This window comes from Tachysurus fulvidraco, chromosome 1 (assembly GCF_022655615.1).
Source record: "Tachysurus fulvidraco isolate hzauxx_2018 chromosome 1, HZAU_PFXX_2.0, whole genome shotgun sequence".
NCBI classification, from domain to species: Eukaryota; Metazoa; Chordata; class Actinopteri; order Siluriformes; family Bagridae; genus Tachysurus; species Tachysurus fulvidraco.
The window spans coordinates 30,662,692-30,675,245 of record NC_062518.1 but is presented as its reverse complement, the minus strand read 5'-3'; the positions used below and the strand labels follow the sequence as shown (position 1 = coordinate 30,675,245).

At 40.0% G+C, this 12,554-nt stretch overlaps 1 protein-coding gene across 2 annotated transcripts in view; it reads right to left on the bottom strand.

Moving 5' to 3' along the window:
* The window catches only part of dennd4c (DENN/MADD domain containing 4C), a 47,262-nt gene extending 34,939 nt beyond the window's left edge, over positions 1–12,323 (bottom strand). For both annotated transcript variants that reach the window (XM_027169084.2, XM_027169085.2), the window contains exon 1: positions 12,078–12,323. The gene's annotated coding sequence lies outside the window, so the exon portion shown is untranslated. The remainder of the gene's footprint in view (positions 1–12,077) is intronic.
* Between the last annotated feature and the right edge of the window lie 231 nt (positions 12,324–12,554).

Below are 12,554 nucleotides of genomic sequence, written 5' to 3'. Positions count from 1 at the left end.
GCTGAGGTGCAACAAACGTAAACACCGCAATACAACCTTCAACCTACATTCGCATCAAACAAACTTCAATTCAATTGGAGTGCAGTGATTTTAGTTTATGTCAGGTCCTACGTTGCTACTTGTCATCAGTACTTAGTATCATCGAGTCAAATGCAAAGTTGCACAGCTTCCTTGATCAACTCCCATGCTCTGGGAAATATCTGAAATCTGCAGAGTAAATCCGTAGAGAGACGAGATGATCCCAAAGAGACGAATGTGTAGCTAATTAATGCTGAAGTTTTATACTCACACAATACCATAGTGGCTTATCCCTTGCTGTTCCCTTGGCAACAACACTTCAACCTGACAGCACAAGACTGTGGAAGAGATTACTTATTGAACACCTTGGCTGTAACATGAAAGGGTTCACATCTTCCTTGGCTTAACCTTCTCAGGATGTCAGTATATCAAAGCCGAAGACAGTGTGGTTTGGAGGATAAAGAACGAGAGTCTGGTAATACCCCAGAAGAGAGGAGTTCTTTCTCTCAAGATCAAAATGATGTGCGTTGGCTGCCAGAGATCTGATTCACCGTATTTAGGGTCTCATTACTTACAGTCTCGTTGCCGGGGGATACAGTTCACATTCCACAAGAGGTTCAAAAGGGAGGAATAGAAAAATGGACAAAAGATGACAACAAGCAGACAGACTGGCAGGCCAATAAAATGATCTAAATTTAAGAAATTTTTCTTTCGGGTGTAAGCATTTAGGTTTTCAGGCACAGAGGCTGTAGAATGAATTAATCTCATTCATGAAGCTCTTCAGAAGTTTTTCCTACTGTCTGGAGATTTGCAGGTTTGCAGGTCTCTCCTGTCAATCTCAAGCACAGAGACTCTGCATGGGCGAGACAGTATTGTGCTTGTGATGCCGCAGGTGGAAAAGTTGCAGTTGGTTGGCTTCATGTCTCTCAGAAACTGGAAAGTGGTTGGAAATTGGCAGGTGATCGAATTTAGGGGATGGCAACAAATCAAAACACAAATTTGTGAATCATGGTCTTCCAATACAGTGGGCAATGTAGAGTAACACAAATAAAATGTTACACAAGACACTATGAAGAGTCCTATGGGGTATATAAGGGTAATCTTTTGTATTTTATATTGAACAAGTGGTCTAGCCTATTGGAAAGAGGTGGAAAGGTGGAGAAAATGAATACAATAAAACAAAACATGTAGGCCACTGACATATTGTAAACATGCCTACTCACCTTTTACACCAGTACATCTATAGCCTCTAAAGCGAGATCTGGTTTAAATACACAGGAAAAACCCATACCGTGTGACACTGTTTGGTTATGGAAGTACATTTTGAGGAACTGAAAAGGTCCTGTGGTGTCCGTTCATGGAAACTGTGTAATAATAGGCAGGTCTGCTCATTTAAAAAAAAAAAGTAGCACACCCATAGTTGGCTTATATGTTTAAAAAGATATATTTAAATGAATTATAATGTTACATGCCACCAGCTAAAGTTAACAAGTTCCGTTTTCCTGAGCAGGCGAGGAACTTGCCTCTGGTATCCTTTTTGTGTAAAGCATAGATGGAACTGCAAGTGTCCTTGATACTTCGTGCATTTTGATACATAAATGACACTTTCCCTCATTTTAAAAAGATTTTTTAACACATTTAAATTGTTTTTTATAAAGTCTTTTTTTTTGGAAACAACAATCCCATCTTTGTATTTTCCATATCAGATCCACTGCTACACTTTCAGGAATGCTGTGCTGCACCTTAAGGCCTTTACAGTCAGAGTGGTTTATTTTTGGAAAATATTGCAGACGAGAAAAACCAAAAATATTCAGGGGAAGTGGGAGCAGGATTGGGGTGGAATCAGAATGCCTTTGGACGCCTCTGCACACCTCTACCTTAAAAGAACTAGAGCTGAGCAGTCATTTGATTTATAAACTCTAGTAATAACAGGACAAACAAAATTCAACGACGGTTTCAGCAGCAAATACACATCTATGTGCAAATGTTTGAATTGCATTGAATGTGCAATAGGGGCAAAGTCTTGTCAACACACACACGCAAACAGACAGGTAAACGCTTCTGCTGTCATAGCAACTGGCACTATGACTAATTTACACTTATTAAAAACATACACAGGCTGGTATCTGTGCAAGTCTGAAAATCCAGGAGAAAGGACACTGACCGGTTGCCAGAAACAAGTTTATAAATACATGGTCTCTGTGAGTGCAGGTGATGCACAGGCAGCTCTAAAGCCAAGCTTGAGGTTTGATGAAGCAGCTATGGTCACAGTCAAAAGGCTGTGGCTAGCAATACCCCCATTTTACCTGTTAACCTGTTCTATTCTGACACGAGGCGACGCAAGTGACATTTTGTAGCACTAATGCCCCTTTTCCACCGAGGCAGTTTGAGTGCTGGTTCGGAGCCAGAGCCTAATTTAGAACCAGTTCTTTCTTTTTCGACAGCCAAAGCACCGGCTCTGAAACAGAAAAAGTGGTTCTTAAGTAGCACCAAAACATTGCTGGTCTAGACTTAAGAACCGCTTGGGTCAGGGGCTGGGCTACTCTTAGTGCATTTGATAATGTACCTTAAGTATACCTATGTTTAATACACTTACTTTACCGCAATATGATCAATTATCAGCACACATGATAGTAGGTAGCTCCATGCTAAGGATAACTTTTTTCCGTGTTGATAAAAATGATAAAATAAATGTTATGTACTTTCTCGATTACAACCTCCGTTTATACAAATTACATGGAGCTGCACGTACGAGTCGGATTCGCCGCGTTTGGATGCCAATGTAGGTTCACAATGCCATGAGCATTAACAGTAAAGCAACATCCGGCATTGTTGTTGTGTTTGCCGCTGCTGCGCTAATGTTGCTGGGAAACGAGTACAGTGACGTCAGATTCGGCTCTGTGATGGCTCTCTAGCCGATGGAAATGCAAACCGGTTCTTAGAAGGATCGCCAGTGGAACCAACTTTGAACCAGCACCCGGTTCTTTTTGGTGGAAAAGGGGTATAAGCTTTACAATATTTGAACTGTCATTTAGGCTCTTATTTGCACTTAATACAACTGTCAGTAACCAGTGTGAACATGTCTATAAAAGAAAAGTGTATTAGAACATCAAGATCTAACACTCACTAAAATGCTTATTAAAGAAAAAAACATGAATGCTGTAGAACCATTTCTAATTACACCAGGTAGACATTAACTTCCCCCAAATCGTCAAACAATTGCGTAATTCAATGCCACGTGATCGTCTTGAGTAACAGGCCCTCCTTATTTCAGAACTGGTTTTGCTCAGGTTTGCAGGTAGCAGCAGAGCAGAATACACAATATGCTTTGTGTTCGTGCTGCACCAAAGAGCGGGGGGTCTGTTCGAGAGCACCTGCTTGTTGCTATAGAGCCTTTCTGTATCCATATAAAACAAAAGAACAAAATCAGAGTCACACATTTTAAAGCATAACTTCAAATGATGGGGTTTTACACAATTTTAACTCTGCAAATGCAAGATGGCTGTCATTTTTTTTAGTCATTTTCAGAGCATGAAGGCAAAAGTGCATGCGTGAAAACGCCATTGTTTTAAAGGTCAATATGGGAAGGTGTCAACTATAAATGTTTTGGCTTTGTGACTAGGAGGGAAGTGACCAGAGACCGCTCATATTCAAGAAGTGCTCACAACTTCCGAAATCACTGACAGCAACCTCTGGTGACTTGTATTAAGTGTGTCAAGCTAAATAAGAAAGTTGATAAAATGTTTAACTTTATGCAAATTTGGAGTGACTTGATGCAGTGACAACCGTCAGGACTGAAGACAGTAGAGCGCAAGTGATCCGAGCGCAAGTGAATTTACAGCGAATTGCAGCGGTAAAATCACTATATACATGAGCATATAACGTATGCAAAAAAGATCTGTGTACACTTGTGATAAATGCTACTTGTCTAGCAGCCATGTCCATACACTGCGTCACATTTATCAGAGAGAAAAGAAAGTGCTGTCACAATGAGGAAAACCCTGTGTGTGTTTAGGGTCAGTGGTACACTATCAAAACAGGTTACATAAAATGTAAATAAAATGGCTAAAAACAATCATCTGATACAAAGTTTAAACACATAATTGGCTTCACTATATGAGCCATTGGGGAGCTTGAACAATTCCATTTCTACATTAAAATCCACCAGTTACACTTCACTATCTTATGTTTTAGACAGAGGGCAGGTGGGTAATTCAAGGCTTTTAAGCCTAGGTTGTTCTTCCATTCTTTTCTTTTTTCCCCTCCTGGAGCCTTCCTTTCTCACACACACAAGCAGACTGTCAAGCTCTTTTGTCTCTGGAAAGCTGAGGTCACATTTCTTGGCAATAAAAAAGCCCAGGTTTAAAAAAGAGTTGCAGTAAAAGCGTCAGGGCCTGATCTTCCTCCCATCGTTAAATTGTCAAACTCTAGCTTTCCCATGCTAATCTACACTCTGGTAAAAATAAATAAATAAATAAATAAATAAACAATAAACCTTTGCACAATGTATTCACTGCTTAAGCAAAGTACAGTGAGAGCAGTTTGAACAGAGAATCATTCTGATCATTCTCCCCACGGTCTCCTCCATATTAACTGATCTCATATATGGTATAAAAGGCAGAAAGCTTTGTATCAGACAGATGCTCTGCTATGTCGAGGCAGGGGGAGGAGTGGAGAAACGGCTGGGAGCCCTGTGCCCTACACCGTGTGTCTCAATGCTCTCTGGCCGGACTGTGTGAGGCCTCACCATACAGACACATTCAGGATCAGCTGGCCTGAGGGGAATGGCAATGTCTGAATCTCTCTCTCACACACACACACACACACACACACACACACACACAGTGTACATTCATGCATTAGGGCTTTTTGATACTGCAGTGCATAATAATACTGTATGAAAACAGTATTATTTCGATTACAATTATTTTTTTCCCCATAAAGCAATATGAAATAAATTGCATCGTTGGTTTTATTTATTAAAATGAACTGAACGAATAACAAATGCTACTATTACTAGCAAATAATGCAAACAATAATTCTTTAAAAGAAGACATTTAAAGAAAGGATATTTAAAAACAAACAAGCATTAAATTCTTTGCTGTAGACAATTTTGCAGTAATTTTAAAAAAAACTTCTTTCTTGCATGAGATTTCACCATGAACTGTCATGACATTTAAATGAATTATTCTGCATATAGTCTGCAGTATTATCTCTAGATTAATCAACAGAAAAAGGATTTGACAGACAAAGCAGAGGACTACTGATCACTTTCACAACCAAACTTTAGATGACTCACAACAGCTTCAAACAAAACTTTTAATTGAAGACAGGATTCTGCGTTTCAATCCGATGACTACATCTTGACTATTGGCTCAGCATAGTATTCGGTTTGATTTCCTACTGGAACCCAGTGCACAGAAGGGTGTGTACACTGAAGCACTGAGCAGATTTCAACCAAGATTCTGAAGCTGAAGATTTCAGAAGCTCCATGTCAGCGGAGAACTTTATGACAGTGCATTCAGGATGGATTCCAACTGATCTGTTAACTCCAAGGTCGCTCCTTAACAATAGGCGGTGCAGGGGAACGGAGGGCCGATGACTGTTTGTTAGGTATATTTCCGATTATGAAAAGGAAATGTAAAAAACAAAACAACAAAAAAGTAAACTTCAGCTAGCACTTACCATTTAAAAAACAAAAATATTTTCTAGTGATGCAACAAATTCAAATATGACAAACAATAAACACTCATTTAAAATCAAAAACACGCTCATTTAAACAACAAAATAAGGTCGCCGCTGTGGCTTAATTCAGTGGCCTATAGCTTATCTATTGAGTGTTGGTTGTACGCTGAAGCGATCTTTCAGTGCTCAGCGATCGCTTAGCCGTGTAAAAAACACAGTCCACTCCATGTAACACTTAAGACCTCAGCAGCAGCAGCAGCAGCAGTCACCATTGGACATGTAGCACATGCTCTAGCCACCTGTCATCACAATGTGGTGCTGGCAATGAAGATAGCAGTGAAAGGAGGTGTAAAGCTACACACAAAGCTCCAGTTGGCCAGAAAACCTTCACAGGAAAGTGACTCAAGGTAATAAGTGATACCGATAGCGAACAATCAATCTGGCAGCTTGAAGATAAAAACAAACAAACAAACAAATAAAAATAAAAACTGATGAGAAACATTGCTGAAATAAAACAAATATAAATAAGCCTTCAACAGAAGGTGTCAACAAGCTTCCAGCCACTCATCAAGTGATTAGATAACACTTTAGGGCTCCACTTTCTTCATAGTGAATTGACAGCAGCTCATCTGTAGCTTATCTAAAACTGCAGGCAGGTTTGCCTTTGCAAGTATTTAATTACACCCCAAGGAAACGGTAACAGGAACAGGAATAAGTACAGTCTTGCTTGGACAGGAAAAATGACATAACAGGGTGTGTTGTGCAGAAAAATAATCAACCGCTACCATTACTGACGAGTAAGAAATCGCCAAGAGGTCTCTGAACAACCGTCTCAGGTTTACCTCATACTTCATAGAAACAATGTCACGACTCCCAATAAATAATGTGCAGAGTTTCAGATTGTATACACTGTACATCAGATTCTAAATAAAGAGACTTTAAAAAAAAGTTATTTTAAGTGCATGTCTGAACGAATGCAAATATATTGACTGGAGTTTAACTTAAAAAAGAATTTTTTTTTAACACCTTCAGTATTATTCACATGCATATTGCTCATGTATACCAAGTTCTACCATACAAAGAATTACACTGACTTTAAAAAAGCTGCCTTAAATATGGCTAAATATGGCTTTATGCCTCTAGCAGGAAAAGTACAAAACTAATAACTTATACAATTTATTTGTAACTTTTATAGTGACTTTACTTCCAGAGTAAGCAAAACCTGAGCAAGTCAGGACATTTTTTTTAAGTTAATTGTTTAAAATTAATCAAAAACTTCTTTAGAATTCAACAATGCTGCGGTAGAAACCTAGATATATACAGAACGACTGCACATGTACTATGAACAGAACCAGCTTAAATCTACATGATACATAATTTCTTTCGTTCCACTACTTAATCTTCAGCAATCACAGAGATGTAGCATTGAAGGCCATCATAACATCATTACTCTGCTAAATGAAATCTTAAAGTGACATCAAGATATTCACAACTGCCTTTAGCCACTAAAGTCTTGGTCTGAATTCAGGGAAAACAAATAACTCCAGGAGACTCCTTGCAGCATCTCTCATCTCTAGCTCAAAACTGTCACACACGGCTCTTGTAATTGCCCCACAAAATCAACTTTGGGAGCAGGGCTGCTGTTTTTAATGTTCCAGGGAAGAGAGACACGCTGGTCTGCTGATTGCTGATGTAGTGAGAAGTGAGAGCGGCTTGTGCAAGCGTTTCTGAAAACCATCCTCTGCATACTAATATGTAGTTTCTCTGCTGACTCTAGGATTTAGGGGAGAGAAGTGATATTTCTGTCCCAGCTTATGGAAAACTTTTACAGTGGAGGAAATGGGTCACCGTCTGAGCCTCCAAGTAAAGCACTGGGAGGCTGGAGAAGTGCCGGAGAAGAACCCATTAAATAAAACAATTACACAATATGCAAAATGCACGCTTAAACACAACGCTGTCGCTGCAATTTACAGCTGCCTAAAGCTAACTGCAGCTAATTTGCACTTACCTGCTGACGAGAGGATGTATGGACAAATATGGGCACATATGGGGCTGTGGTGGCTCAAGTGGGTAAGGCTCTGGGTTGCTGACCGAAGGATAGATTCAAGCCCCAACACTGACAATCTGCCACTGTTGGGCCCTTAAGTAAGGCCCTGAACCCTCCCTGTATCATAGCTGCCCCTGCACTCTGACCCCAACCTCCACAGTTTGATATGCAAAGAAAAAAATTCATTCCACTGTGCAGTAATGTGGCGATAACAAAGGCTTCCATGCCCTTAAGTCAATTCAATTTCATTCCATATGGACAAAATACTACAGTGTGTTGTATCACACAATGGTGACCTATATTACTGAACTCCATTGTTTTATCTAAAATGATTTCTGAATATTGTGATTAAAAAAAAAACAAAGAAACCCACCCACGGACTCACTCATGTGAAAGGTCTAAGAGTGATTAATCTCACAGCACACAATGATAATGCCAGAAGCGCTTGTTAGACAGCTCATTCACAAACCTGTGTCATATGGGTAAGGAGAGAACTGAGACAATAATCAACATGTGATGTACTCTGTGGCACAAACCTCTCTCGGTGACATTTGCTGCCATCCTCATTGGAAAGAGGAAGACAGATCAGTCTTATTACATGCCCTGGGATATAGAGGATCTAACAATACAAATGTCATACTGATTTTTTCCCCTGAATTGTCATTTTGTAATCAATTAAGTATATTTATTTTTTTTAAAACCTTTCAAATTATGCTCCCAAATCAGACCCCATGCTACATTTCAAAACCTGGGACTCCTTTTACTACAGCTTCAGGGTCCCTCTGTTTCAACCTTATCCAAGTGAAAGTACTTCAAGGTAACAGATGGACTATATTTTACCCACAGGCTCCACCCGACTCCAAATCCAGTCATTAGAATTTCAAATACGGTGGCTCACTGGAAATCTCCTAAAATGGCCACGCCTTCATTATAATAATCACCTGACACACAAGAGGACATTCAAATTAAGGCTTGAAACCTTGAACCACTCAGAAACAGAGCTGTTCAACGTGTGATGATTAGTTTGTTAGTTTGCATTATAAATCCACAAAAATAAGTTTAACCAGACCTCTGGTATCCTTTATCTGAGATTTATAACCAAAAACATGTGCCTTTCTTTATTGATGTTAGAACATATCACATTCAGACTACAAAGGCTTTTTTCTACTTGTATCTTACGTACATGTCACTGAGTGCCAAGGCTTAAACATGCCATTTGTGCCCTTTAAACTGACTAACCGGTTCTGGGTATTTTCCCACATGAAGCTTTATAACTGACGACTTTATAGATATGTACATATATGAGCATGAATTTCTGAGAAAGCAGAAAAAGGAAATAAAATATGATCAAACTGTCATTATTAAGTACAAAATTGTATCTATTCAAAAATCTAACCATAATGGAAATTCTAATTCTATGGAAACAGACATCCCGCCTCATGGTTTTAGTGTTATTCTGCTCGAATTGTGTGCTCTAAAGGCCAGATTATAACATCACGAGCTGTACGTGCTGCATCACGGTGGTCACGTAGAAAGCTGAGCTGGAGGCAAAACTGTGTACAACCAAGTGACCCAACTCAAATAGCACTATTGAATCATCTGCTTATAGAGAAGTATTCTGGAGCTAGTGCTTTGTTTGTAAAGTGTATCCGGGGAGCCTGTGACTTTTGTCCTATTAGTTTTGTCACAGAGGTGCAAATCCCAAATCAATCATTAAGAAAAGGGCTTAAACCAGAAATCAAACAGCATTAATGAATTAAAACTAACCAACTCTCAATGGAAAGCTCAGGAACTGACGATCTAGAGCCCTAAGAATAAGCCAACATAGAAGTTTTTCATTGAGGGAAATGGTTGGTTGAGAAACCTTGTTGTAGGGGATTCGTCACAAAATGAATACGTCACTTAAACACTCAATCATTCAGGACTTACTGAATGATTTATCAAGATCTTATAAAACTCCACTTCTTTTCATTCGAAATGAAACACACACGCAATGAAAAGTATAAGCTAGCTCTAAGTGTACTTGAATAGAAGGAAATATTCACTGGAGAGCAGAAACTTACACCAAAGCCGGCAGTTTCTCTGCCTAAACAATGGCCAGTTAACTGAAGGTGGAAAGGACACACCTACGGTAGATCAGTGTCATGTTTCTCTTTCACTGAAGAGGCCCAACCTTCCTGCCCCATGCCCTTCTTTTACCGCTGACTCCCACACTCAATGAAGTGCCTTTCTTTTATGACTCCCGCAACTTTTCATGACATGGGCTTACGCAAACCACAAGGACTGACTATAGGCTACACATGTTGAAACGTTGTGATCTTGAAGCTTGTAGACTAAACACTGATCTGTACAGCAAAATATGAAATTCAGCCACAAGGTCAAGTCAGATAAACGTAATTCAGCTATTGATCTCCAGGTTGAATATTACAAAGAACTATAGTGAGAAGTTATGATTCTTCCTTTAGTTATGTGTTATGTGATATTTGCAAATCCACTCAGACACTTAAAATATAAGCACAACATGAGGTGGTCATAGACGATTTACAATAAAAAATATAATGAATGTAATTCATGTAATGTGTAATCTTTAACTACGTTCATTTAGACAGCAGCAATAAAAAGTGCTAGAGACATATCTAATCTCTGTTTAGGAAACCTAAAAGGTGTCTGGAATATGGAGCACGTCCAAGCATGTTAAAATATATAAAGTATATATAAAGTCTTTTATATAAGACTGTGTTAATGCCAATCAAGTAATCCACAACAAAGTGAGCTTTCAAAAGTTTTGCCAATTTCGAACCATGTTGTCAAGCACAGAATCTCCACATAACATGCACAAAATACAATGCCTATTGTTAGCATCCAAATGACGTTCCCTACACTGACAGCGTAAGAGAGGAGACAGGTGAGGGTATATAACAACATATAAACAATTAATTTAAACTCAATGATGAAACTTAACTTAATGTTTAATTATTTAACATTTCAACGGCACACAGTATTCGATTACATCGTCTGCGCCACCAATTCACTGTTCACCATCGTCTGCGCCACCAATTCACTGTTCACCATCGTCTGCGCCACCAATTCACTGTTCACCATCGTCTGCGCCACCAATTCACTGTTCACCATCGTCTGCGCCACCAATTCACTGTTCACCATCGTCTGCGCCACCAATTCACTGTTCACCATCGTCTGCGCCACCAATTCACTGTTCACCATCGTCTGCGCCACCAATTCACTGTTCACCATCGTCTGCGCCACCAATACACGACTTTATTTATTCAATTGCAGAAAGTCATCAAAAGATAGCTATTTCATCCAAAGCAGCTTAACAACATTTTAACAGGGCTTCATTTTTAGTCATTGCTCTTGACATTGATACAGTTTTGTAAATACATGTAAATAAATGGGTTGTCTCTTGGTAAACGTGTGAACAGTCGCTCAGATCTAAACGAGTAAAAATGATTATTTTCTATTATATACTACGTGGCTCAAAATGTCTTCCTGCAGCACGCGTTAATACGCAAACGATAAAGACGATTGAATGATATACATATATATTTAATCCAGCTGTTCTGCCACAGAGGATCACGTGGTCCGCATATTAGATTTTTTTGCCACAGCTTAAAACGACTCAACGAATATACAAAATCGGGGCATGACGTCACACGGCAACAACTAACAACTTCTTGCGCATGCGCTGTCTGCTGAAAGGAGTCGGCAACGCTGTTCGAAAGGTGATTCGCTTCTGAAGCAGGTTGGAAAGTTATCGATATTCCCCCCCAACGTAGAATTAGCCCTTAGTCATCTGTCAGCTACCGCCCTAGTAAACCTCCTTTCAGGCGGATGCGTTTCCTTAGAGCTACACGACCCAGTCGGTGTATATACACCTGAGACACGCCCTGAACCACCTGCAGCTTTTATGCTAAAGTAAAGTCATCACGGGGCCTTACAAAGTGGCCGCTCTGTGCGCACAACTGTTGCATCACGTTTAACAAAGTCAGCCTCGTACACACACACCACGGTGTTCTGCGACACCGTAAACACAACAGAATCACCTACTCGAGCTAGCCATATGCTAACCTTAAGCCACTTTCGTTACGTTTAAACCACCACCGCTACATAAAGCTTCCCTCCGGGAGCCGAACCGTGTCTCTGCGGGAACTAAAAGCGAAGCCGCCGAACTGCAACGTTTCCGACTTTCCGGTGTTGCGTCGAAGCCCATTAGAAGCGAAAGACGGTGTTTTTTTGGTTTTTTTTTTTCAAAAACCAAGAAACTTCTTAGACGAAAAAAAAAGAGTATAGAAGTAGTAAGTTTACATACCGGCTTGTTTACACGATAATAGGAAAGAGCGCCGACATGTAGACCAGATACCAGTCACACCGTCTCACACACACGTCTGCTGCTCGTCCAAACCGCTCAGCACTGATAAATCCCCCCCAGTGTTGTCGTTACTCTCAGCGGTGTGTAGCGTCGCAAGTGGGCGCCATGTTTGCGTTGCGTTACTTCACTGTGAGCTTCTCGGCTTTCTCTGCGTCCTGGAGGCGGAATGGAGCCGCCCAGAACAACCACACTCTCTCTGCTCTACTTTTAGTTTTACACCTTCTACATTTTACAGGTTACTTCTGCCCCCTGTCTTAAAATGTCCGTCACAGTTTAACAGGTGAAAAAAAACTACATTGCATATAAATTAGTCATTCAAGTTAAGAGGTCTAAATAAACAGATATAACCCCCCCCCCCTTTTTAAGAGGGTTAATGGTGATGGATGTGGCCTGGAAAACTATTCTGGAAGAGAAAAT